The following is a 5,116-nucleotide window of genomic DNA, read 5'->3' as shown; positions in this document are numbered from 1 at the left end:
ATCCTTTTCCATATTTTGACAGTTTCAGTGTTCATCTATCTTATAAACAAATATTCTTGGGAAAACATTAAGTTATTTATGGAGCTGGGGAGACAGCTCAGCTGGTAAAGTGTTTGCCATGCAAGCGTTGAGGCTGAGTTTGGTCCTCAGCAGCCACATGAAAAGCCAGGTACAGTGGAGTGTATCTGTGACCTGGCTGAGGGAGAATGCAGAGGCAGGTGGGTCCCTCAGGCTTCCAGGCCAGCCAGCCTAGCCTGATGAGAGACCCTGTCTCAAAACCTAAGGTGGGCAATACCTAAGGCTGACTTCTGGTGAGCACATGGATGCACATGCACACACACACCCCATTACTTTCTTTCTTTCTTTCTTTTTTTTTTTTTTTTTTTGAGACAGGGTTTCTCTGTGTAGCTTTGCACCTTTCCTGGATCTCACTCTGTAGACCAGGCAGGCCTCGAACTCACAGAGATCCGCCTGCCTCTGCCTCCCAAGTGCTGGGATTAAAGGCGTGCGCCACCACCATAACTTTTCTATTGGACTTGGTGGTACATCCCTGTAAACCCAACCAACACTCAGGAGGCTTCAGGGTTGCAAACCTTAGCACAGCCTGGATGCTACCTAGCCAAAAAATTATCTCAAAAACCAAAACTAGAGCTCATGGCATGGTTCAGGGGTAAAGACTCCCACTACCAAACATAATGACTTGAGTCTGATCCCCAGCATCCATAAGGTAGGAGAGAATCGACTCCCAAGAGTTGTTCTCTGATCTACACACTTCACTGTGGCTTATACTTCCCGACATAAATAAAACTGGGCGTGGTGGTGCATACCTTTAATCCCAGCACTCAGGAGGCAGAAGCAGACAGGTCTGAATTAGAGACTAGACTGGTCTACATAGTGAGACCCTGTCTCAAAAAAACAACCAAACAAAAATTACATTTAATAAAATAAAATTATTAAAGAACAAACAAAAACCATTACTAACACAATAGTAATAGTTATTTAGAATAACCATATGGATCTTAGGTCAGATAAATATCAATATAACAAACAATACTTAGGACCAACTGTTAATTTTAAAAACCTTTATCTGCAGTTCTCAGAATTTTTATTTGCCATTCAAAATGTTGAAATGATTTTGTTAACTTCAATAAAAAGTTATGGTGGGATTTTAACAATACTTTCATACTAATTGCTAGTTCCTTTCACAGTGTATTTTTTGGTCAGTAAAATATTTATAGCTAAACCTAACAGATGTTTACTTAGCAACTCTCTCATTCCATCCTGGAAGTGGATGTGATGGTCCCAGAAAAGGTCTCAGCGGAAGTTGCCTGAGGCACGATAAAGGTAGGTTTATGCGCTTGCCTGCCATGTGACTTTTTTCTTTTTTTTTCTTTTTTGGAGACAGGGTTTCTCTGCATAGCCCTGGCTGTCTTGGAACTCACTCCATAGACCAGGCTGTCCTGGAACTCAGAGAGATCTGCCTGCCTCTGCATCCCGAGTGTCTGGATTAAAGGCATGCACCACCATGCCCAGCTGCCTGCCATGTGATTTTAATAAGATTTGGATATCAGATTAAGTGATATACTATATAGCCACATGCTGGTCAATAGGCCACATATACAACAGCGATCCCATGAGATGACAGAGCCTCGTGAGGTTGGACTGTATGTACACTGTTTGAATGATGACAAAAGCCCCCAACTGCATTTCTCAGAATATGTCCCTGCCAAGCAAAATGTCAAACTTCTTCATTATGAAACACCGAATATAAGGAGAATACTTTAGCTGTCCCCCTAAGTTGACTATGGCATTTCACTGTTCCATTTAGATTGTGGATATCATAATCTTACTTGATGTCACTGGTAACTCTGTTAGTTAGAGGAAAAGTAAAGAATCATCCCATGACTTTGAACCATGAAGTCACTCAATGCCTATGACCCCAGCAGTTGGGAGACTGAGGCAGGATTGCCAAGAATAGCCTGGGCTACCTGTGTGTCTCTGTCACCCACAACAAAAACCCCCATTCTGAAGGACTTGGTAACAAACAGTTTTGCTTAGTAACTGTTACATCTACTTCACAGCAGAAGTGACTATTTCACACTCATTCTGTTCGGATTAAATAGGAGTCCCACAAAGGCCAGGCTACTGTTTGCACAAGTGAAAACATGGGGAGAGGTGACATCCTTGTCTGCCCACAGGGGAATAAGGCACATACATGAAATCTGGAGCTATAGGAACTAGTCAAACACACCTACACAATCTCCAGAGGAGCCCCACAAGTGGAGAACGTCACATATTAACACATCAAACACACAGGTACAACACACAGAAAAGTCAGTAAGAGTACCCACACGATTTCTCTGGCAGGAAGTGTAACAGGGAGAAAGGCATGAAAGGAAATAGGGACATTGTATAACCTCTGCATTTCTCTATCGGAAAAATTCTACAAATGAAAGAAAAATTATAAACAAAAAGGCCTATGTGTTTTATAGGGTTTTTGTTTTTTAAAAAGGTTAAAAAAATCTGCAAAGCTCGTATCTGATCCAGCTAGGATCTTACCCTGTACAGAGGCAGGAAGTGCTTTACAGATGTGTTAAGGCTAGTACAGGTATCTTAAAACGGTTATCAAGGCTCTAAGCAATACAAAAGCCCATCAGTAGCCTGGCGTGGTAGCGCATGCCTGTAATCCCACTTGGGAGGCAGAGTTTGAGGCCACCTTGGGCTATATATTGTAGAGACCCTGTTTCAAACCAAAAGGCATTAAAACGGAGTCTGCAGTGAGACGGCTCAACTGGTAAAGGCATTTGCTGTCAAGCATGACGACCTGAGTTCGGTCCTTCTGACCTACATGTAAGAGAACCAACATCCACAGCTGTCCTCTGACCACCACACGTTCTATACTATGTGCACACACACGTGAATACCGCGCACAAACACACACACAAGTGTAACAAAAAATTAAAAAGTGGTTTAGTATGACCATACAACGGGCCATGTATTTGTATAGTGTAATCCCCTATACCCCGCAGGGAAGAAGCTGGGAACGGTGGTATGCACCTGTAATCCCAGCTCACAGCAAACAGGAAGCAAGAGGATCCTGAGTTCTAGGGCAGCCTGGGCAACATAGAGCAACCATACCTGAAAACTTACAACACAAAATCTGCTAAGACACATTTTCAGTGTTACTGGTTCCTTTGGCACTACCATCTCAGATTTTAGCTGTGTGCTAAACTGCCATCAACCGCCCACTCTTCACTAAGGGGATGTTTACATTTTTGTTGCAGCCGTCAACCAATTCGGTGGTTTTAGAGCTAGCCTGTTCCATCCTTAGTTTCTGCTATTTTCAGTCTCTGATAAAATACACATCATGGGTCGGTCAACTTGGTGTCTGAATGGCTAATAAAGGGACAGATGGTATAACCAATACATGCAAGGCAGCCACATGCTGTGAAAATTTAACCGTAGGAAGAGAAATGCCGAAGGGATTAAAAAAAAAAAATCACTTTTTTCTTCTAGATTGTTCGAGGGCATAGTTCTCTGTGTGGATGTAACAAATCAATAACTACATGGCAACATGATAATGTCAACATTAACAGAAAATGCATGCACTTTATGTCCTCCCAAATATTAAGTATGCACATTAGATAAATTACATATGCAGTCCTGGTACTGGCATGAAAAGATTTTAAAATGAAATTAAAGTCCTATGTGAATTTATCTTTATACAGCTAACTACTCAGGAACTTTTTTTTTTTTTTTTTAAAGATTTATTTTGGGCCAGGTATGGTGGTATACGCCTTAAATCCCAGAGCTCTGAAGGCAGAATTAGGCAGGTCTCTCTTAACTAAGCTCAGGGTCAGCTAGGATTACACAGTGAAACCTTGTCTCAAAAATAAAAATAACAAAGGTTTCTTTTTATGTATGTATGTATGTATGCAGATCCCTGAGGCGGCCAGCAGAGGGCAGCAGAGTCCCTGGAGCTGGAATTACAAGTAGTTGAGAGCTGCCCTGTGTCAGTGTTGAGAACTTAACTCCAGCCCTTCTTTTACTTTTTTAACAATTTCTCTCTTAGTAGCTGCTAGACAGGACTATCCTCTGTACCAAACCATTGACATCTTCAGGAGTCTAGCTGGGCTTGACTGTGCACCATTCCCTCTTGGAAGAAGGGGGGGGGGGATGGAGAGGGTCATGTGACCCTCAAGTGAGCATCCAGCCACTAGTCCCTATCAGTTATATGCAATTCTACCCTATGTAAACTTATACAATAAATTTGTACAGTTTTTCTTCTGTGAAGTTTATATCAATCTTATTTTTTGAACCCTCACAGGACTCAAGGAGAATGCAGACCAGGAGTGAAGTTCTGCTCTCCCAAACCTCCCATACAGGAAGTTCATGTGGGGCTCGAGTGTTGACTTAGTAATCAGGCACTGGCTGCTCTTCTAGAGGACCTAGGTTTGATTTCCAGCACCCTCATGGTGGCTCATAACTACATGTAATTCCAGTTCCAGGGGATCTAATGCCATTTTCTGGCCTCCATGGGCACCAGGAATGCACATGTTACATAGACACACGCGTAGACAAAACACCCATGCACATAATAACTTTAAAAAAAAAAAAAAAAAAAAGCTCATGTGATGGACACGTAAGGAAGCTGAGCCATGCTAGCTAGTTACCTCACCTAAGAACTACAGATCTGAATCATTTGTTTTACAGTGCCAACTACAGAAACCAGGGGCTCATGCATGCTGGGAAACTCTCTACCACTAAGCTACACCTAAATTTGGGTTCTTTTTCTTGAGAAAGGTTCTCACTATGTAGCCCTGGAACTTACTCTGTAGACCAGGCTGGCCTTGAACTCAGAGACCTGCCTCTGCCTCCCAAGTCCTGGGATTAAAGGGATAAGTAGCCACTATGACTCACAATTCATACTATTTTTATGATAAGCTTTGTACAACAATAGAAAAATAATATTCCATAAACAAAGCACAGGTAAATAGCATTATTTACAACACATTATTATATGATAACTAAATCAACTAGACTCATATCCATTAATATGGAAAGAAAGTTTCTAAGTAAAAAACAAAAAACAAATAAGAAATATTTAGTAGTTTTT

The sequence above is a fragment of the Peromyscus eremicus genome, chromosome 11 (assembly GCF_949786415.1).
Source record: "Peromyscus eremicus chromosome 11, PerEre_H2_v1, whole genome shotgun sequence".
NCBI lineage: Eukaryota > Metazoa > Chordata > Mammalia > Rodentia > Cricetidae > Peromyscus > Peromyscus eremicus.
This window is presented reverse-complemented; position numbering follows the sequence as displayed.